The sequence below is a fragment of the Thalassophryne amazonica genome, chromosome 1 (assembly GCF_902500255.1).
Source record: "Thalassophryne amazonica chromosome 1, fThaAma1.1, whole genome shotgun sequence".
NCBI lineage: Eukaryota > Metazoa > Chordata > Actinopteri > Batrachoidiformes > Batrachoididae > Thalassophryne > Thalassophryne amazonica.
Genome location: NC_047103.1, coordinates 167,297,647 through 167,321,314, shown reverse-complemented (window position 1 = coordinate 167,321,314; position 23,668 = coordinate 167,297,647). Strand labels below are relative to the sequence as shown.

Here is a 23,668-nt window from a genome sequence, read left to right as displayed (position 1 = left end):
CCCTCAGATTTGAAAGTGAATTGCAGACTGGGACTCTATCACCTGACAAAGTTTGATCCAGATCTGATCCTGATTTTAGATTTTATGGACATTTGAATTTTATATTGAAAAGCCCATTTTGGTGTGCTTTTTGCATTATATCTCAATCAAAAATGTCCCAGTCACTCTCATTTTTCTGTTCTGGACTTACCTGTACCACCAAAATTGGATAGAGATTCCAGTTTTATGCCTTTTTGTCTGTAATGTATTATACTCTGTATTGCTCTGAATGACTTTCATTCCACTTCTCTCCAGAGCATATCTCCACCTCTCCAGGCTCATCTCATCTCAGCCAGCCCTCTGATCTCACTACAGGTCACAATGTCATCAGCAAACACCATAGTCCATGGAGACTCCTGGCTGGTCTCCCCTGTCAACCTGTCCATCACCAGTGTGAACAAGAGAGGGCTCAGAGCCTTGATGCAACCCCACTTCGACCTTCAACTATTCATTCATTCTTATCGCACACCTCCCCTCGGTTGCATTGTCCTCACACATGTACTGCATCACCCACACATAATTTTCTGCTACTACCAACTTCCTCATACAATTCCACAACTGTTCTTCACCACTCTTCTTAACCTAGGTTCCAATACTCTTTCCAATTCTGTAACTTTATTGTGTTTAGACACTGTATCTTCCATTGCCTCATCAATTCCATTTCCATCACCAACAAGCCCACCAAAGTCTTTTTCAATCACCAATCTTTCTTCATTCGGTACACTCTTCACTACCTCTTAGAATGTACCTGAGAAATCTACTTGGACCTTCATCTCACAACCCACTTGTGAGGCATATGTGCTGATGACATTCATCATTAATCCTTCAATTTCCAGATTCACACTCACTCTGTCAGACATGATTCACCTCCAATACACTCAAAGTATTGTTCCTTCAGTTTCACCCTATAACAGTTTTACTCCAATGACCTACCAATGACCTACCTCCAATGCACCTGATGTTACTTTCCTTCCACTTGATCTCTTTTACACACAGCATGTCTTACCTTCCCCTCTCCACAATATCAACCACCTTTTTCCCTTTACCAGTCATACGGCCAACATTTAAAGTTCAGACTGGCCTCCCCACTACTACATTTGCCCCCTCTCTCGATGCCCACCTACATGCATTCCCCCTTCTCTTCTTCATCCAACAACAACACAGTTTCTTCCCTTAATCTTTAGTGATCTTACGATAGCCATATTCCTGAAAGAGCTAAAATATTAGAGCTGAAAATGTGAGTCCATGTAGACTCAGAATGGAAATCTGATTTGTAAGGTGCATATATTTGATTTGCCACAGCTTTTAACTATGGACTGCTCACAAACCCAGAACTCCAAGGTTGCGCTATAGGGAGGTGGTGACGTAATGGTTTGCATGATGGACTATGACGCCGGCGATCTGGATTTGTTTCCTGATCCTGACCACAACCAAGCTCTAACTTGGCACTTTGAACAGGGGTGCTGGGAATGGGGATAGACATGTGCCATGGGTCCTTCTGGAAATAAGCTTAATGCTTTTGGTGGCTACCCACCTTAAATAAAGACCTCTTCTTATTCTTCCTTATTTATCCAGGATGGGTGGCTGAGTTTGTTTTCTATTTTCTAAATTCCTAAAAATGTATTGTTTTATTTATTTTATATTTTGTTTTATTAATTAGTGCCGTTAAAAGCTGTACAAATGGGCGACTTTTGTCGTTTCACGTGTAGTGGCTGTGATACCTTTATTTTGAAAGGGTCTGCCAGAAGTTGTGTGTTTCCTCTGGGTAACTTGCCAAAGAGAGCGCGCGCGCGCGCGAGAGAGAAAGAGAGAAAGAGAGAGAGAGAGAGAGAGAGAGAGAGAGAACGGTGAAGGAGAAAAGAAGAAAGGAGAAGCGGCGGGTGGGAGGAGGAAGGAGGCGGCGGGAGAGAAGCAGACAGACGACGGAGCCGAAAAGAAAGACTGGAAGTGTGGGACGGTTCGGCTCGCGACCTTCTCCCATGTCACGCTGAGGAATATCTCCGCTCCTGAAAGGAATATTTCACATCCGCTTTTTCCACTAATTTTGTTGGTTCTTGTTCTTTTTTCCCTCAAACTCCTGCTATTTTTTTTCTGGATTTTGTCCCGCTTTTCCTTGTCGGGACAGCACGGCGTGCGCGCGCGCACACAAGCAGGGAGAGAGTTCAGTTCGGTCGGGACGGCGCGTGCCCGTTCACCCACTGGCGCGTGGGTTTTGTGTTTGTCTCTGCAGTCAAACTGAGTATCTTGATTCGGGACATCTTGACCCGCCGGAGTTCCGCTCAGCTCCAAACACCTTTTTTTTTTTCAACCTGTGTGCGCGTGGGTGTTCGCGGCATGTGGCCGCGAGCCTCTGGCAGCGCACACGCGCTCGCCCGCGTGTATAGCATTTAGGATTTAATTTGGGGACGGACACGCGCTCACGCGGCGCATCAATAAGGATTTATTCACTTTGACAAGACACGAATTATTATTATTTTAATTTGAACTTACACTTTTATTTGAAGTGACGGCGGGAAAAAAGAAATAAAACTGGACTTTACTTCAGAGAAGAGAAAAAGGTGAGATTTATTACATCATTACACGTCTTAGAATTATGACAATATCTCCTCTTGTTCTCTTATAAATAATAGGAATTGTACCCTGAGAGGTTATGCGAGTTCACATTTTTAAAATTTATTATAGAAATATTTTTCTATATACATTCTATATGATTTTTTTCTTGGTTAACGATGCTGTGGCACTTTATTACATTATTCTTTTTACATCTACATGATCTCTGCAGTGATGAATATTTTAGTAACATCCCTGTAATGATGAATAATGAGTTTATAAGAAATTCCACAAACTTGGTTTCCATACAGTAGTTTTGAAAAGTTACGCATTTGTACTTACTATGTAATATGAAAATGAAATATAACCTGTTGAACCAGTTGTCGCATTCCTTTTCCATACATAATCATATGGCCTCACGTTTTTTTCATGCCCCCATAACGAAAAGCGCCCGGTTTTTGTGACACGATTTTTTTTTGCTATTTATAATTTCCCCCTTAACTCTAACCATAACCATGGTGTAAGTGTATGTGGACCCCCTCGTTCACCCCACATTTTGTTATAATTTTTTCTGTTTTGAGATAAATTGTCTGTACTGATTGTTGGTTTCTTTGACTCAAATTAGAAATAGTCGCTTGCTTTTAAGCCAGCTAACAAATGTTTAAAACTGATGGCACCTAGGACTGGTTTTAAAAGCAGCAAACAAGTCAACACTGATGCTCTCAATTTAAGTATGTGTCTTAAATTAAACATGGTATGGCCACACTCAACCAATTTTTATTTTGTGTGTGTTAAAAATAAAAATCATTTGAATATGGCCAAATCAAAGACAATCTAATTTTAAGTAGGTTTAAACGCTTACAGCAAGGTAGTTTTAAGTGCATTTGGATCCACGTTCTGTGACATTTTAACTGTCCCAAGATAGGAAGGACCGGTTTAAATCAGGTCAAACCATTCAAAACCAACAAAATTGTTTAAAATCAATCCAATGTGACGGGATTAGAGATAATCCCGTTTTGTTTTCCAGACCTCTGCACCAAAGACAGATGTGTTTTAATCACTTCTTTCTGTACTTTCATTATAGGTTTTAAATTCAATCTAAGACATATTAAAATCAGCTTTAAAAGCACTGATGGTAAAATAGTTTAAAATCTGTTTCATTTGTCGAAATTACAGAATTTTTTTAAGCAGCTGTGCCAGACCAAAAATAAACTTGTTTCAAATACATTTTGAGCTGTTTTAAGCATGTTTTTAAAACCACTTATACCAGATGTTTGACGTTTTAAATTTAATTCAACTTCTCTCTTTCAGCCCTCAGAGATCATTATTTTTAACTGTCGGATTTTTGCATGGACTTTTGACCCCAAGGCCACCTTTAACGGCGGTAACTTTGAGTTGCACTCAGGAAGGCCTCCGAGTGGGCGGAGTCAACTGGCTTCTAGGCCATGTAAAGTTGGACTTTTTGCAAAGTTACTTTTACTCGTGGTTTTCTGTTTGGTTCCATTATGTTTGTTTTAAAACAAACTGACCATAAAACAAGGAAAAACTCTAACCATCTAAACCAAATCAAGGACGGGTCAAACAGGCATCTTTACCTTTGGCCCTAAAATGACAACTTTTCATCATTTCTGTCCTTGGGTCAAGGTCAGACCGGCCGCATTATCAAGGAAAACCAAAAGTACCTTGAAAGAAATAAGTCTCCATTGATTTATAGTTTAGTATGTGTGGAAACATGCTGTGACAAATGACCTTGACCTTTGAACCTATCCCTTGATGCTTGACCTTTGAGGTTGATTGTTGACTGTGGCCTTGAACTCTGACCGATGTTTGTCTCATCATTTTCAAAATATGCAAAAAACAAGACATTTTTTAACTTTATGTTTGACTCTGCTGACCTGTGACCTTTGTTTCTGGTCAAAATAGGGTCATTACCTGGCTAGTAAATCACTTTGGCTGTTCCCTTGTTTGTACTCGGGGTTGCCACAGCAAATCCAAGGTGGATCTGCATGTTGAATTGGAACAATTTTTATCCAGATACCCTTTCTGACGTAACTCCACCTGACATGGACAAATGTGGTAGGGGTGGGGTTTGAACTGGGAATCTTCTGTACTGAAACTAAGTGCACTAACCACTTGGATGCATAGTGAAAACCAAGGTCAATAGTTCAAAAGTTAAAGCATGGGGGGAAAAGTGATAACCTTGACGTGAGTCTGAAATAAGCAGGATCAATACCTGGATATGTGTTGAAAATGCTGAAAGGCTTCAGCTTAACAAGCAGCCTTTGAAATGGGGCCGCTGTCGCGCCGCTTATGACGTAAACGCTTGATGATTACAGTCTTTGAAATGTGCACCCGCTGAATTGGGACACAATGTGTAAGTGCTGTATGGAGTGGAGGCAAAATCTCAACTACTTCCTATGGAATTCTGGTGTTCCTCAGGGATTGTGTTCTGGCTCCGACACTGTTCAGTGCTAGCATGGTTTGGACGCTGGGTAGGGTTGTGGAAACCAGTGACTTGGGTGGTTTTGTTGGCGAGGAAAGATTTGCTGATCTTGAGTTTGCGGATAATGCTGTGACCTTTATGGAATCAGTGATTGCAGCACTTGAGAAGCTGATTGAGAAGTCAGGGATCTTTGGGTTTGTCATCATCCTGGACTAAGACTAAGATTGAGGATTTCAGTGACTTCCTGAACTTGGTCATCAGAAATGCTTCTGTATGTGGTGAAAGTGTTGAACTTGAAGAGAGATCTAAGTCATTCGGTTCTTCTCGTTTTATTATATGTTTTTGTGACTTGAACACCAACTAGTGAGCTAAGTCGATAACTTAGATGCCGTTGCTCCAAAGTCCCTTCAGAGGATCCTTGGGCACTCCTGGAATGATGAGTGGTAACTGAGGGAGACTTGGATGAGGAGTCTGACTTGCATTGTGAGGGAATGTCAGCTAGGGCTGAACAATTTACCGAAATTTAACCGAAATCACAATTTAGACTAATGCAGTTAGCAAACCGCACTAGCTGTGAATGACCCTGAACCATCCCTTACTTATGCTGCTATAGACGTAGACTGCTGGGGGGTTCCCATGATGCACTGTTTCTTTCTTTTTTTGCTCTGTATGCACCACTCTGCATTTAATCATTAGTGATCGATCTCTGCTCCCCTCCACAGCATGTCTTTTTCCTGGTTCTCTCCCTCAGCCCCAACCAGTCCCAGCAGAAGACTGCCCCTCCCTGAGCCTGGTTCTGCTGGAGGTTTCTTCCTGTTAAAAGGGAGTTTTTTCTTCCCACTGTAGCCAAGTGCTTGCTCACAGGGGGTCGTTTTGACCGTTGGGGTTTCACATAATTATTGTATGGCCTTGCCTTACAATATAAAGCGCCTTGGGGCAACTGTTTGTTGTGATTTGGCGCTATATAAAAAAATTGATTGATTGATTGATTGATTGATTTTTTTTTTTTTTTTTACATTTTCTGTATAGAAGTTGGGTGATGATGTAATTAAAAATTATAATCGCAAATCAAATTGCAATTGCGATATCTGTTAGAAAAATCGCAATGGAATATTTTTGCAAAAGCACTAAGTCTGAGTGTCAGCGACAACATTTTGATCCAGGACGCGGGTGCCTAAGTGTCTGGAAAAGGATAATGACACGCCCACATTCGAGGAGGGGATGGATCAGTTGTCCTCTTGGGTGGCTGTTGTCGTTACCCCAAGGTGATTCGCGCCGTCAGACCCGTCTGTGTCAAAAGAACAATACTATAAATTTAACAGATTGCAGTTCTTGGTTTTTATTTTTCTCTTCTTGAGGTCTGGTCTTGCCTGTGCTTCTTTGTGTGGTTCTGCTCCAGACCCGATCCGTCTTTCAGGCTGTTGGTTCTCTGTCATCTGCTGTATTGTTATTGTTGCCAACCGCACGGTGGTGGAACTGATTTTTCTAATTAACACTCCATCCTCAGGGCCATTAACGAGCTTTCACTGTCTAATTAGGCCAAAACAACAGCGGCAGGATGTCGAGTGGCTGCGACGGCCTGTTGTTCTGATCGTCATGTTCGACCGATCGATTCTTCAACACAAACTGAACTGAGGAGTTTTAGCTTTTCGGAGAATGAGATGGAATCAGACAGGGAGTGAGGTGGTGGGAAGTATGTGTTTGTGTTTGTTAGTTTGGTGTTGATTTATTTAATTATCGTCATGTTTCCAACTGCTCTAATAACACCAGTTTAAACTTTGAGATAGACAGTGAAAGAGAAATATTACAGCAGGGCACCATGGGAAACTGTCTGAATTTAAGTCAGTCCACATCACTTCTACTGAAAGGAGCTAAAATCAGTTAGCTACTTCTGTTTTTGACTTTCTTTACCCAGTCCATCAATACGAACCAATGTTTTATTGTATAAAAATCCAAAGTGAGTTCCGCAAAGCAGTAGGGGTGTCAGAAGAAATCGATTCACGTCCGAATCGCGATTCTTATTTATTACGATTCTGAATCGATCCAAAATGTCCAAGAATCAATTTTTAAAAAGCATTTTTAAAAACATTTTCTTGCTTACTCGCTGCGCGTACTGTTTGTCATGCAACGGCCTCCGTACTACAGCGTCCTCGCGAGGGGAGGGTCCGTCATGCTTCAAACATTCGTGAGCTGCAGCTTAGCATGGTGGACGAAGAGCTAATTCAGCCAGCAACGTCTGTGCTGAAGGCAAATGTTTGGGTGCATTTTGGATTTTATTATTTGCTGCGTAAGAAGGAGCTTGACATAATAATAATAATTTATTAATTTATATAGCGCCAAATCACGAGTAATCGCCTCAAGGTGCTTCACAAGCATTTAAAAGCAGAATAAAATGAAATAAGATTAAAATACAATAAAAAAATTTAACCATAAAAAATTAAAAAAGTAAAATAAATAAAACATATAAAAAAGACACACAATAAAATACTAATGATAAAATAGGGAGAAGAGCTGTGTCTTCAGCCTGGCTTTAAAAGTCTCCACAGAGTCCGACTGTCGTATTTGTGCAGGCAGATCATTCCACAGAGCTGGAGCGCGGTGATAAAAAGCTCTGTAACCCACTGACCTTTTCTTCACCCTCGGGACACACAATAGTCCTGCACCCTGTGAATGCAGAGCCCTTGCCGGCACATAGGACTCAACCAGGCCGGCCAGATAGGGGGGCGCCAGTCCGTGAACAATTTTATAGGCCAATAGTAATACCTTAAAATCCGATCTCAAGGAGACCGGAAGCCAGTGAAGGGATTCCAGAACCGGCGTAATATGATCAAACCTTCTGCTTCGCGTCAGAAGTCTGGCAGCAGCATTTTGAACCAGCTGAAGACCCCTGATGCTGGACTGTGGTAAACCAGAAAACAAAGCATTACAATAGTCCAAACTAGAAGAGACAACGCAATGAATCAGAGTCTCAGCATCAGCCCTAGACAGGATGGGACGAATCTTTGCTATATTCTTAAATGAAAGAAAGCAGTCCTCCTAATGTCCCTAGTGTGGAGGTCAAAGGACAATGTAGGATCAAAAATTACCCCAAGGTTCCTCACTTTGTCCGTATGATGTATAACACATGAACCTAGGCTAAGTGCCAGCTGATCAAATTGATGCCGATGTCTTGCTAGACCAAGAACCATCATTTCAGTCTTATCAGAGTTCAAAAGTAGAAAGTTGCTAGACATCCAACTTGTCACTGCTGCGAGAAAGTCCTGTAAAGATTTTATGTGGACAGGATTTCCAGCAGCTATCGGCATATACAACTGAGTATCATCAGCATAGCAATGAAAAGCAACCCCAAAATGCCGCAAAATGTTCCCAAGGGGTGCCATATACAGGGACAAAAGCAGGGATCCAGAACGGATCCCTGCGGAACCCCGAACTTCATGCCCTTAAAGTCAGAGGTAGTGTTGTTGCACAAAACACAGTGGGAACGACCAGACAAATAAGACGTCAGCCACGCAAGAGCAGTTCCAGTAATCCCGAAACAGTTTTCTAGCCTATCAAGTAGAATATGATGATCAACTGTGTCAAACGCACCACTGAGATCCAACAACACCAATACTGTAGTAGTATCCGAGTCCATTGCTCGCAGAAGATCATTAACTACTTTAATAAGTGCTGTTTCTGTGGAGTGATGTCTTCTAAAAGCAGACTGCAGTGGCTCAAAAAGGTCATTCTCAGTAAGATAGTCCACAAGCTGCTGTGAAACCACCTTTTCCAGAATTTTAGAGCAGAATGATAGATTTGATATCGGCCTATAATTTTTCAATACACCAGGATCAAGATTAGATTTCTTGAGTAGTGGTTTAACCATGGCAGATTTAAAACAATTTGGAACAGATCCAGAGTTTAAAGAAAGGTTAACAATTTCCAGCACAGTTGGCCCAAGAATGGGCCAAAGATCCTTGAACAATTTTGTTGGTATAGGATCAAATAAACAGGTTGTGCTTCTAGTAGACATCACGAGTTTCGTCAGCACACCTTGTGAGATACTGTTAAATTCCGTGAATCTAGGTAGCACCTCAGTAGTAGTCCCCAGCTCAGGAGCTGGCTATAATGACTGGACCAAAGTATGCTGAGATGTGCTCAACCTAATATCTTCTATTTTCTTTTCGAAATAGTCCAGAAAGTCCTGTGCTGAAAAAGGAGAACGGCCAACAGGTGGCTGTCCATGAATAAGAAATGCCACTGTATCAAACAAAAACTTTGAGTTATGCTTGTTTTAGTTTATCAATTCAGAGTAATAGGCCTGCTTCATAGCCAATAAAGCATGCTTATAATCTAAATAGCTTCACGCCACGCAAGGTGGAACACCTCTAGTTTGGAACTACGCCATTTCCTTTCCAACCCTCTAGCCTTCTGCCTAAGGTCACGCAAATAACTGTTAAACCAAGGTGTCTGTACCTTGGGAAGGCATGGCCTTAATACAGGAGGTGCAATCTTATCAAGTGTGGTTTTTAGCACTAAATTCAGGCTATCCGCAAGACTGTCTACCGACTATAAATTCATCAAGCTTGAAATTAAGATTTCTGGTAGTCTCGCTTTGAGTTCAAAGTTGAAGGTTTAATTCATCGCCGCAATGATAGGCAAGGTTGTTGCTCCACTAAACGCGGCAGCGTAATTGTAAACCTAATAAGCGAATGGTCAGAGACCGCTGATGCAAGAGGCAGGATGTCGATATTTGTGACAGCAAGGCCATGTGCAAGAACCAAATCCAGAGTATTACCACTGATATGCGTTGAACCATGAATGAACTGCCGAAATCCTAGTGCATCCATGATTTCCATAAATGATTTACCAAGGGGATCAGAGGGCTTATTTATATGAATGTTAAAGTCACCAATAATCAAAATGTTCTCTACACTAGTTGAAAGACTAGAGATGAACGCGCCAAATTCATCTAAAAAAATCAGAATATGGGCCAGGAGGCCTATAGACAGTGACAATATAACATAGCTGATTTCCAGTTTTATGACCTTGACAGTACTTAGCATCATGGGCATAACGGAGAATCAGATGCTCAAATTAATTATATTTATGTCCCCCAACAGTTAATAAAGTAAACCTGGATTTATAAATAAAAGCAACACCCCCGCCTTTCCTCATATCACGTGAAACGTGACTAAAAGTATACTCCGGTGGGCAGGCCTCATTCAGAGGAAGGACAGCTGTGGATTTAAGACAGGTTTCACATAATCCAAGCATATCCAGACGATGATCCACAATTAAGTCATTAACCAGCAATGACTTCAGAGACAATGATCTGATGTTAATGAGACCCAAACTAGTGCTCTCGGTGGGATCAGCAGATTTTAATGAAGTCATGCGGAAGTTCAGCTCCTCAGCAGCCAGTGATGCAGCGGGTTTCAGCGGCCGGAGGAGCTCAGGTGAAACACAGTGTCTGCGAGCCCACAGACGACAGCACCAGCGTAAAAACTCTGCAGCCCGGCGAGAGGCAGCAACAGGAAGCTACGGCAAAAATGGGCATAGCTTTAACGGAGCCGATCCGGTCATCGGAGGGGACAGTCCAGGAACAACAGGACGAATCCAGCAGCCTCTCGTGAGCAGCATGCGCTCCCACACCCAAAAATATTGTCCATCCCACAGGAGGCGAGGATCAGACCCTCTAGTGAAGGCTGCCAGGTAGAACTTAAATTTCACCAACGCACCGCTCCGCTTTCCGCGCCTTCTAAAGCGCCTCCTCCAGAGAGGAGTGCAAGGAAAATGGAGCAGGTGCAGCGGGACCTCCGCGAGCACAGGGGGCAGAGCAGGGCGGGGCCCTCCCAGCCCGGACCCAGACGACAGCAGCAGCTCATAAAGAGCATTAATGTCCAAGAGAGACTGACGATTATACACAAGCAAGGCAGAGATGTCCCGGCAGAACACACAGAGCAAAAACACAGCAACAAATAAAAAACTGGACGAGCGGTAAAGACAGGGCTGACGGCATGCCAAACACACAGGCGCCATCTTGCCACCCCCTTTCTCCGAATGACATCGGAGAAAGGAATCTCTTAAATCCTTGACATGACTTATGCAGTGTGCAAAATCTGCAAAATGAAAGTCAAGTACTTCGGAATCACTTCAAATCCGCAAGCCCACATGCTACACCATCACCCGGAGCTAAAAGAGGGGAGCAACAGTCTCTGCTGACTACTGACTAGCGCTTCACTAAACTGCCAGCCAACTCTGAACGAGCAAAGCAGATAAGTAAATTTATATCTAGAATCACTTGATTAACCATGTAAAGCTGCATTTTCTTAAACATAAACATTTTTTAAGTAATATAACTATTTCTCAGAGCTCTTTGAATCAAAAATCGAATTGAATCATGAGTTCTTGTACGATTCACATCCCTACAAAGCAGCTAGCATAGATGCTTGTTTGGTTATTATTTTTATTATTCATGGACCGCCCACATTCACTTTTCAGCATTAATGTTTGCCATTTCTCTTTTTGCACGACCTTTAGTGGTTAATTATGGAGCATTGGCTGAACTCATTATTGGGGCCTGCAGGTATTGTTGGTATTGTCTGGGAGCATATTCCACCACTTCAAATTATTTTGTCTGAGCAACCAACCAATGTATACCATGCTGCCATCATGTTGACTTCACTCAGATTGGCAGTTGTTGTGGTGCGTTGCTCATGCATTTGCATAAAAGAGACTTACCAATATTGGCCCTGCCTAGCTGGCAGTAAAACAGCCACTGATAGAAAGTGAATGGCAGCTTGTAGCTTTACCTCATTCATGTAGCTAATTTGACCAAGGAGTGATAGGGTCCCAGCCATGCTTGACAGAATTATAAAATATGTCAGCGCCATCTATTCAATAAAGTACATAATTACACCTTGTCCAATGGCCAGTGCATTTGCTGCATTATTTATTAGGTAAAATAAAAGTTTTCATATTGGCAAAAATAACTTTGACACCAATCTGATTATGAAAGGATCATATCAGCTGATATCATCAGCCAACCAGTATATCAATCGGGTTGTACTGAAAATGGTCAGATGATTGAAAGATGTTGCCCATCTTCAAATTGCTTTAGTTCTCAAAACTCTCATACCCACAAAGCCACACCCACTTCAGAGCCATCCAGTCAAATGCTAGAGAAATGCCCTGCTTGTCTCAAAGCTATGTCAAACTAGTCCTGAGTGCCCAGGTCCTTCTTTTTTTTTTTTTTTAACTCCACCCACTAAAAAGAGGGTCTGGATTTTGATGTGGTTAGGGCACCATATTTGTGCAAGTCTGGATGCTGATTGGCTGGTCATTCGCTGAGTTGTCCTGCAGGGAAGTGGGGGGAGAAAAATCATTTTGGCTGTTGATAAAATGAGACTTTCAATAAATATTATAGAATTTTAAATAAAAACTGCTTCACTGTTTCCGCAGTGCCCCCTAGTGACCACAGCTGAAAAGGCGGGAGTCAGAAATCTGTTGTGTCCGATTCTCGTGGAGGCAGTCTCACAGCCTGGGGGCGGGTCCAATGTGATGTTAAAAAGTCAAAGTATAGCAGTCTGCATGGTGCCGACCTCTCTTTTTATACACTAAATAAAATTAAAATATTAAAAAAAACATGATTAATATAATTGCACTTTAGAAAAAAATCTTACCTCTTTTATTCAGGGATTTATGCGTAATTTTTTTCATAGATTATCAATCACCTGCTGTGTGTGCTGCTTTTTATGAGCCTCAGAGATTTGTGTGTCTGAAGCCGGATTCATGTGGTGTGTCTCTGTTTTGGCGTCTGAAAGTCATCACGATCCAGCTGTGCCGCTGGGCACAAAGGCTAATCTGCGCCGTAATTTTCTGGACGCCTTCATTACCTTCCAGTGCTGCGCTCTGTTTTTCTTTTAATTTTATGAGATGAGGGATGGAGATGAAATTTTAATGATCCCTGCAGGGAAACGGCACAAAATGCCGCTTTATTTAACCTGGAATAACCGGGACCGGCCCACTGATTGCTGGGAAGTCTGCCTGGAAGTGCGGCTGAATGACGCATAGTTTGTCTTTGTGGGAAACAAGCATCCTGGAAGAAACCATCCGTAATAACCATAAATTTGTCCAGGGAACTGAACGCCTCACCCCTCTCTTCTATTTGATTGAATATACAAGATGATATTTATCTTAAATTGGAACATTTTCAGGTCAAATGGACGCATCGTTGTTCGGAATTAATCAGTTTGAACTCCTTTTGACCTTTTATAGAACTGCACCACTGATAATACTCATGATGACAATTAAAAAAAATCTATTTGGATTATTTTTGCAGTTATTCAAAAATTATGTCACATCTGGAGTTTGACAAATAAAATGCGATTTCAGTCATTTCAAACACTGAAAAATGCTGGCTTTGGTTGTAAGACTGCACAATTATTTAGACCAAAATTTAAATCATGCTTATTTTACATGGTTACTCTTTGGGATTCTAATGATCCTGCATTTATTGAAGTTTACAAAGAAAGCTTGGATTTTAACGGTGGGCTTTCTTTAAAGCTACGGTATTTTACTGCCATCTAGTGGCAAGGCTGTAGGTTGCATTATGCCATCACGAGTCACAATTTTGTTCCAGTCTATGTTTTTCCTTCTTTGGCAACAGGATTCTCTTATAAGCAATATGTGTGAGCCTCAGTTTAACAAAAATGAGGGTTCTTAAAATTGTTAGCCTGCGCTAGCAACCAGTGTATCAGAGAGCAACTAGGGGTGGGAATCTTTAAGCGCTTTACGATTAGGTTGTAGATGCATCGTTTTTTGCTACAGAATTTCTTTTTTCTCACTGTGTGACTACTTAGTACTTTTCAAATCAAAGTATTTGTACAGATCCTGAATGAATTAATTTCCAGTACATTATGTTAACAGCTCAACCATATTTGCACCTGTGTGGTTCTAATGCACTGATTCAAAAAATGAGGTGGGCTTCATAGATAATTGGCAAAGCTTCTGGGGAAAACCTGGTCTTGTTAGGAGAGACGGCATCCATCCCACTTTGGATGGAGCAGCTCTCATTTCTAGAAATCTGGCCAATTTTCTTAAATCCTCCAAACCGTGACTATCCAGGGTTGGGACCAGGAAGCAGAGTTGTAGTCTTACACACCTCTCTGCAGCTTCTCTCCCCCTGCCATCCCTTCATTACCCCATCCCTGTAGAGACGGTGCCTGCTCCCAGACCACCAATAACCAGCAAAAATCTATTTAAGCATAAAAATTCAAAAAGAAAAAATAATATAGCACCTTCAACTGCACCACAGACTAAAACAGTTAAATGTGGTCTATTAAACATTAGGTCTCTCTCTTCTAAGTCCCTGTTAGTAAATGATATAATAATTGATCAACATATTGATTTATTCTGCCTTACAGAAACCTGGTTACAGCAGGATGAATATGTTAGTTTAAATGAGTCAACACCCCCGAGTCACACTAACTGCCAGAATGCTCGTAGCACGGGCCGAGGTGGAGGATTAGCAGCAATCTTCCATTCCAGCTTATTAATTAATCAAAAACCCAGACAGAGCTTTAATTCATTTGAAAGCTTGACTCTTAGTCTTGTCCATCCAAATTGGAAGTCCCAAAAACCAGTTTTATTTGTTGTTATCTATCGTCCTCCTGGTCGTTACTGTGAGTTTCTCTGTGAATTTTCAGACCTTTTGTCTGACTTAGTGCTTAGCTCAGATAAGATAATTATAGTGGGCAATTTTAACATCCACACAGATGCTGAGAATGACAGCCTCAACACTGCATTTAATCTATTATTAGACTCAATTGGCTTTGCTCAAAATGTAAGTGAGTCCACCCACCATTTTAATCATATCTTAGATCTTGTTCTGACTTATGGTATGGAAATTGAAGACTTAACAGTATTCCCTGAAAACTCCCTTCTGTCTGATCATTTCTTAATAACATTTACATTTACTGTGATGGACTACCCAGCAGTGGGGAATAAGTTTCATTACACTAGAAGTCTTTCAGAAAGCGCTGTAACTAGGTTTAAGGATATGATTCCTTCTTTATGTTCTCTAATGCCATATACCAACACAGTGCAGAGTAGCTACCTAAACTCTGTAAGTGAGATAGAGTATCTCATCAATAGTTTTACATCCTCATTGAAGACAACTTTGGATGCTGTAGCTCTTCTGAAAAAGAGAGCTTTAAATCAGAAGTGCCTGACTCCGTGGTATATCTCACAAACTCGCAGCTTAAAGCAGATAACCCGTAAGTTGGAGAGGAAATGGCGTCTCACTAATTTAGAAGATCTTCACTTAGCCTGGAAAAAGAGTCTGTTGCTCTACAAAAAAGCCCTCCGTAAAGCTAGGACATCTTACTACTCATCACTAATTGAAGAAAATAAGAACAACCCCAGGTTTCTTTTCAGCACTGTAGCCAGGCTGACAAAGAGTCAGAGCTCTATTGAGCCGAGTATCCCTTTAACTTTAACTAGTAATGACTTCATGACTTTCTTTGCTAATAAAATTTTAACTATTAGAGAAAAAATTACTCATAACCATCCCAAAGACGTATCCTTATCTTTGGCTGCTTTCAGTGATGCCGGTATTTGGTTAGACTCTTTCTCTCCGATTGTTCTGTCTGAGTTATTTTCATTAGTTACTTCATCCAAACCATCAACATGTCTATTAGACCCCATTCCTACCAGGCTGCTCAAGGAAGCCCTACCATATTAATGCTTCAATCTTAATATGATCAATCTATCTTTATTAGTTGGCTATGTACCACAGGCTTTTAAGGTGGCAGTAATTAAACCATTACTTAAAAAGCCATCACTTGACCCAGCTATCTTAGCTAATTATAGGCCAATCTCCAACCTTCCTTTTCTCTCAAAAATTCTTGAAAGGGTAGTTGTAAAACAGCTAACTGATCATCTGCAGAGGAATGGTCTATTTGAAGAGTTTCAGTCAGGTTTTAGAATTCATCATAGTACAGAAACAGCATTAGTGAAGGTTACAAATGATCTTCTTATGGCCTCAGACAGTGGACTCATCTCTGTGCTTGTTCTGTTAGACCTCAGTGCTGCTTTTGATACTGTTGACCATAAAATTTTATTACAGAGATTAGAGCATGCCATAGGTATTAAATAGGACCAATTTTATTCACTTTATACATGCTTCCCTTAGGCAGTATTATTAGACGGCATTGCTTAAATTTTCATTGTTACGCAGATGATACCCAGCTTTATCTATCCATGAAGCCAGAGGACACACACCAATTAGCTAAACTGCAGGATTGTCTTACAGACATAAAGACATGGATGACCTCTAATTTCCTGCTTTTAAACTCAGATAAAACTGAAGTTATTGTACTTGGCCCCATAAATCTTAGAAACATGGGGTCTAACCAGATCCTTACTCTGGATGGCATTACCCTGACCTCTAGTAATACTGTGAGAAATCTTATAGTCATTTTTGATCAGGATATGTCATTCAAAGCGCATATTAAACAAATATGTAGGACTGCTTTTTTGCATTTATGCAATATCTCTAAAATTAGAAAGGTCTTGTCTCAGAGTGATGCTGAAAAACTAATTCATGCATTTATCTCCTCTAGGCTGGACTATTGTAATTCATTATTATCAGGTTGTCCTAAAAGTTCCCTGAAAGCCTTCAGTTAATTCAAAATGCTGCAGCTAGAGTACTAACGGGGACTAGAAGGAGAGAGCATATCTCACCCATATTGGCCTCTCTTCATTGGCTTCCTGTTAATTCTAGAATAGAATTTAAAATTCTTCTTCTTACTTATAAGGTTTTGAATAATCAGGTCCCATCTTATCTTAGGGACCTCATAGTACCATATCACCCCAATAGAGTGTTTCGCTCTTTGACTGCAGGCTTACTTGTAGTTCCTAGGGTTTGTAAGAGTAGAATTGGAGGCAGAGCCTTCAGCTTTCAGGCTCCTCTCCTGTGGAACCAGCTCCCAATTCGGATCAGGGAGACAGACACCCTCTCTACTTTTAAGATTAGGCTTTAAAACTTTCCTTTTTGCTAAAGCTTATAGTTAGGGCTGGATCAGGTGACCCTGAACCATCCCTTAGTTATGCTGCTATAGACTTAGACTGCTGGGGGGTTCCCATGATGCACTGAGTGTTTCTTTCTCTTTTTGCTCTGTATGCACCACTCTGCATTTAATCAGTGATTGATCTCTGCTCCCCTCCACAGCATGTCTTTTTCTTGGTTCTCTCCCTCAGCCCCAACCAGTCCCAGCAGAAGACTGCCCCTCCCTGAGCCTGGTTCTGCTGGAGGTTTCTTCCCTTTAAAAGGGAGTTTTTCCTTCCCACTGTCGCCAAGTGCTTGCTCACAGGGGGTCGTTTTGACCGTTGGGGTTTTTACGTAATTATTGTATGGCCTTGCCTTACAATATAAAGCGCCTTGGGGCAACTGTTTGTTGTGATTTGGCGCTATATAAATAAAATTGATGAAATTGATGATGATGATTCAAAATTCTAAAAACCAGAGGGGCTGTTGCCCCCCCGCCAGCCCACCTCCAAAAACCGCCTTTGAAGGTGTTGGTTCAGATTGACTGTGTTTGGATTATTACCACTCCAGCAAAAACTCACATCTGCAGCTTCTTCCTGCCTCTATGTTCAAGTCCTCACAATGCATGTGCACACTGTCTGTGCTGCATTAATACACTTTATACTTGTGTCTGACTTATTAAAACAGGAACCCGCATTGTGATAATGGTGAAACATTGTGGCGCTCTTGATTTGCTGACACTCTAAACTGCAGAAATCACAGCACAAGACATCTGTTCTCATCTAATGCATTGTGCCTTTTCCTTTTAATTGCACTTCAATTTCAGTGCATCAAACTGTGCGTACGTGAGCTCCACCATAATGTGCTACCCAGTGCATGTTAAAATTAAAACAGTGGTGGAGGCAATTTTAGGTGATTAGCCATGATACTCATCAAATAAACTACTTGGATTCTTTATTCGCCCTTTATGAAACAACAGAATGAGTCTGGTTTCGGCAGAGTTTTTCACGTGTTGGTGGAGGGTGAAGATAAAAGTGGAGACTTTCTTTTGTGGTGCAAACAAGCACTCTGTTATGAAACTGTTTTGCTTTTTTAGATGTTGAAGCTAAAAACTGTTCAAATGTTGCCAGAAGTTGTTGCTCAATGCTTCTTGTTCTATGGTGTGTTGCACATAGCCCCAAAAAGCAGCTGGTTTTTCTTTGTTTCTTCACACACGCAGCGTGGAAGTTGCATTTGCAGTTGCAGCTGCTGTGTGTGACATCTTCCGTTTTTATGACGAGAGTGGCTGCAATTAAGCCATATGGCAAATGTACTTAAATAAAAAGTACTGTATGGTTCAAAAGGGATTGAGTAAAAGTAGAAGGGTTTACATAAGGAATGGGAACAGAGCTTGTTAACGGCTGCCAGCAGCCACATTCCGACCTCTGCTACTAACGTTTGTAAAAATCAGTTATTGACATTTGTGAATTGATTCAAAATGTTCACGTCCACATTGCGATGCATCAAAGAATGTTTTTTTTCTTCATCATTGTTCCAGCCGTGCTGCAAAATGCAAAAGCCAGAGTTGTTATGTCCCTTCTGGCCGACTGTATATTAACATTGTACTACTACACAGCAGCTTCCACTATTTTTAGTTTGTCCAGTTATTTATGGTTTAAAATAATGGAGGGATTGTGGTTTATGCAGTATTTATATTGAAGGTGTTAAATTAAAGCTATGCTATGAGCACATCTTGATAGTTTCACTTCCTGTCTTTTGTAGCGGTGTACAGCGGCAAAACACACCAACACTTTGTCATTGTCCAAATACTTATGGACCTGGCTGTGCATTATTTTTCTGCTTTTTTTAAACTTAGCTTTGGATTCAGTTCTCCCAATAAATGTGCAAGTGCATTAAAGCGTGTGTCTGGATTTATCTGTCCAACTGCAGGGCGCACACGTGTGCGCTGCGCTGTCCTTCAATAGTCTGGAGATAACAGCCGTTATTGAAATCCCAGCTCCCTAACAGCCATCAATTACCGTGCGTGTGGGTCTGTCTCACAACACACAAACATTTGACACGTGCATGTGGTGTGTGTGTGTGTCTTCCTCTTACACAGTGGTGTGCATGTGTGTGTCTTCTTCTCACACAGTGGTGTGTATGTGTGTCTTCCTCTCACATGATGGTGTGTATGTGTCTATGTCTTCCTCTCACACAGTGGTGTGTGTGTGTGTGTGTTTGTGTCTCCCTCTCACTCGGTGCTGTATCTTCCTCTCACACAGTGGTGTGTATGTCAGTGTGTGTCTTCCTCTCACACGGTGGTGTGTGTGTGTGTATGCGTCTCCCTCTCACTTGGTACTGTGTGTCTTCTTCTCACACGGTGGTGTGTGTGAGTGTGTGTCTTCCTCTCACTTGGTGGTGTGTGTGTGTGTGTGTGTGTGTCGTCTCCCTCTCACTCGGTGCTGTGTTTGTGTGTGTCTCCCTCTCACTCGGTGCTGTGTTTGTGTGCGTCTCCCTCTCACTCGGTGCTGTGTTTGTGTGCGTCTCCTTCTCACTCTGTGCTGTGTGCGCGTCTTCCTTCCTCTCACTTGGTGGTGTGTGTGTGTGTGTATGTGTGTGTCTCCCTCTCACTCTGTGCTGTGTTGTGTGTGTGTCTCTCTCTCACTGTGTTGTGTGTGTGTGTGTGCGTGTGTGTGTGTCTTCCTTCCTCTCACTTGGTGGTGTGCGTGTGTGTGTGTGTGTGTCTCCCTCTCACTCTGTGCTGTGTGTGTGTGTGTCTTCCTTCCTCTCGCTTGGCGGTGGTGTGCGTGTGTGTGTCTCCCTCTCACTCTGTGTTGTGTTTGTGTGTGTGTCTTCCTTCCTCTCACTTGGTGGTGGTGTGTGTGTGTGTGTGTCTCCCTCTCACTCGGTGCTGTGTTTGTGTGCGTCTCCCTCTCACTTGGTGCTGTGTTTGTGTGCGTCTCCCTCTCACTCGGTGCTGTGTTTGTGTGCGTCTCCCTCTCACTCGGTGCTGTGTTTGTGTGCGTCTCCTTCTCACTCTGTGCTGTGTGTGCGTGTCTTCCTTCCTCTCACTTGGTGGTGTGTGTGTGTGGTCTCCTTCTCACTCGGTGCTGTGTGTGCACGCCTTCCTTCCTCTCACTTGGTGGTGTGTGTGTGTGTGTGTGTGTGTGTGTGTGTGGTCTCCTTCTCACTTGGTGCTGTGTGTGCGCGTCTTCCTTCCTCTCACTTGGTGGTGTGTGTGTGTGTGTGTGTGTGTGTGTGTGTGTGTGTGTGTGTGGTCTCCTTCTCACTTGGTGCTGTGTGTGCGCGTCTTCCTTCCTCTCACTTGGTGGTGTGTGTCTGTGTGTGTGTGTGGTCTCCTTCTCACTCGGTGCTGTGTGTGCGCGTCTTCCTTCCTCTCACTTGGTGGTGTGTGTGTGTGTGTGTGTGTGGTCTCCTTCTCACTCGGTGCTGTGTGTGCGTGTCTTCCTTCCTCTCACTTGGTGGTGTGTGTGGGTGTGTGTGTGTGTGTGTGTGTGTGTGTGTGTGTGTGGTCTCCTCCTCACTCGGTGCTGTGTGTGCGTGTCTTCCTTCCTCTCACTTGGTGGTGTGTGTGTGTGTGTGTGTGTGTGTGTGGTCTCCTTCTCACTCGGTGCTGTGTGTGCGTGTCTTCCTTCCTCTCACTTGGTGGTGTGTGTGTGTGTGTGTGTGTGGGGGGTCTCCTTCTCACTCTGTGCTGTGTGTGCGTGTCTTCCTTCCTCTCACTTGGTGGTGTGTGTGTGTGTGTGGTCTCCTTCTCACTCGGTGCTGTGTGTGCGTGTCTTCCTTCCTCTCACTTGGTGGTGTGTGTGTGTGTGTGTGTGTGGTCTCCTTCTCACTCGGTGCTGTGTGTGCGTGTCTTCCTTCCTCTCACTTGGTGGTGTGTGTGTGTGTGTGTGTGTGTGTGTGTGTGTGGTCTCCTTCTCACTCGGTGCTGTGTGTGCGTGTCTTCCTTCCTCTCACTTGGTGGTGTGTGTGTGTGTGTGTGTGTGTGTGTGTGTGTGGTCTCCTTCTCACTCGGTGCTGTGTGTGCGTGTCTTCCTTCCTCTCACTTGGTGGTGTGTGTGTGTGTGTGTGTGTGTGGTCTCCTTCTCACTCGGTGCTGTGTGTGCGTGTCTTCCTTCCTCGCACTTGGTGGTGTGTGTGTGTGTGTGTGTGTGTGGTCTCCTTCTCACTCGGTGCTGTGTGTGCGTGTCTTCCTTCCTCTCACTTGGTGGTGTGTGTGTGTGTGTGTCTGTCTCCTTCTCACTCGGTGCTGTGTGTGTGTGCGTGTGTCTCCTTCTCACTCGGTGCTGTGTGTGTGTGTGTGTCTCCTTCTCACTCGGTGCTGTGTGTGTGTGTGTGTGTGTGTGTGTCTCCTTCTCACTCGGTGCTGTGTGTGTGTGTGTCTCCTTCTCACTCTGCGCTGTGTGTATGTCTTCCTTCCTCTCACTTGGTGGTGGTGTGTGTGTGTCTCCTTCTCACTCTGTGCTGTGTGTGTGTGTCTCCCTCTCACTCGGTGCTGTGTTTGTGTGTGTGTCTCTCTCTCACTCGGTGGTGTGTGTGTCTTCTTCTCACTCTGTGCTGTGTTTGTGTGTGTCTCCCTCTAACTCAGTGGTGTGTGTATGTGTCTTCCTCTCACTTGGTGGTGTGTGTGTGAGCGAGCAGCGCTGCACAGGCTGATACGTCTCTTTTGGATTATGAGTTCCTCGGGAAACAAGGCAAGAGACAGAACGTGCACACGTGCACCGCCGCGGCATCTCGTAACGCCATTGCAGAGCGTGTGTGGCTTTTTGTCTCGTTACGTGTGTCTGCAGTACGCTCACAGCTAAAATGCACCACAAGATACAGCAGAATTATGAGGACAGACAAATAAAATCAGAAACTTTCACAAACGTTTAATTACATTATTGTACATTTGAAGAATTTTAGTTCAGTAAATTTTGCTGTTTTAAACAGTAATGGATTCTCCGTTCTGTAGAATTAGTTTCTACATTCATTTGTTTACTTATTCCAATTTTACTTATTCCAATTTAGGGTCAGGTGGGGGGGTGGGGGGGTGTTCCAGCGCATAAACATATTCACACGCTCACTCACACCCACAGACTCAGAGACTCACCACTTCACGTGCTTGGAGGTGGGAGGAAGCCAGAGCACGCGGAGGGAACCCACACAAACACGGGGAGAAGGTGGACCTGAGACCATCTGGCTGTGAGGCAACAGTGCTAACCACTATTCCACCGTGCCACCCCATTTTTTTACAGTAAAAAAAAAAAAAAAAAAAAAAATACAAATTGGAGCTGGAAAATTTTCTGAAAAGTTAAAGATTCACAGCAGAAACTGACCAACAACTGTGAAAAGAAAGTAGTCAAATTTGGAACATTTTTCATTTGAAACATTTGAGCCTTTATGCTACATTCTGTGATTGTTTCGGAGCGGTTAAGCTGCAAGTCACGAATAAACACCAACAAGTGTGTGCACACTGGCTGACTGATATGGATTTTTTGGGGTGGAGGAGCTGACACTAATTCAGATATCACAGAGTTTTAAAAAATTATATTACGGACTAAAAAGTAAAATGGTATACAAATAATGAATGTTTATGAGTTCACTGGTATGAATGTTTCATGAGGTGAAAGCTGGAACAAACCATTCAACGAGACAAAGCCGAATTAAATATTTGTTCCATTGAAAGAATGTAAAAACATTCATTAATTGTTTTATTTATTTTATATAACAGCTAAAATAGATCCTTGTCATCTGATATTTTATTAATTTGTAAACAACAGTAAAGGGATCAGTAAAGTGCACTGACTTTGGACTTTCATAAAAAAAAAAAAAAAAAAAAGACTGTGTAGTTCCTCAGTCCAGCCAAAAATCACTTCAGCTTTTCATAACAGTTCTTCATGCATCCAGGCGGCTTACAGCGGAGTGGATTTTGTGTGTGTGTATGTTACAAGAATTAGCAACATCAGTTAGCTCAATCAAATCATCGTCTCACTTGTGTCACTGTCCCGCGCATGCACGCTGTCACACAACTGGGTTGGGGCTTGTGTACTACAAAAAAAAGGGACATCCTTAGTGCTTCGAAAAAAAAATCATGTCAGAAGTTAGTCCAGCTTTTCATTCTAACTTCCTGCTAACAGCCTCCAGACAGCGCAGTGGATTTGTTTTGTGTGTGCGGACACACACCGTTTGCGCATTGTGTGTGTGCACGCATATGCGTGTGTGTGCAGAGTGCAATGGTACCAAAAGTATGGAACCAAATTTCTGCTTGAAGCTTGAACCAATGAAGCAGTGCTCTGACCCACTACTTTGTTGGTTCTCTGCTTCGCTGCTTTTTAGAAGTGGCAAATCTGCTTCTTAACCCCTCGCAAAGCCATTTAAAAATGTCAATCGTGAGTCACTTTTGTGTGGATTAAACTCACTAACTGGGACTCTTGTCTGGTTGCAGTCAAGAAACGAGAATCGTCCTCCGTTCCGTTGGCACAGCTCCAAATGCTGCGTGGCTCTCTGCTGAGTCAAGTTAGAGTCCGGCCGGAATTAATAACTTCAAAGCGAATTGCCGTTTTAAATCAAATTGAATCAATCAATTTGAACCAAGGATCCTCTGGTCTCAGGCCCAACAC

At 42.6% G+C, this 23,668-nt stretch overlaps 1 protein-coding gene across 1 annotated transcript in view; it reads left to right on the top strand.

Annotated features, from left to right (window-relative positions):
* The first annotated feature begins 2,528 nt into the window (after positions 1 to 2,528).
* The window catches only part of LOC117518835 (BCL-6 corepressor-like), a 133,416-nt gene continuing 112,276 nt past the window's right edge, over positions 2,529 to 23,668 (top strand). Inside the window, exon 1 of the mRNA XM_034180108.1 lies at positions 2,529 to 2,597. The gene's annotated coding sequence lies outside the window, so the exon portion shown is untranslated. The remainder of the gene's footprint in view (positions 2,598 to 23,668) is intronic.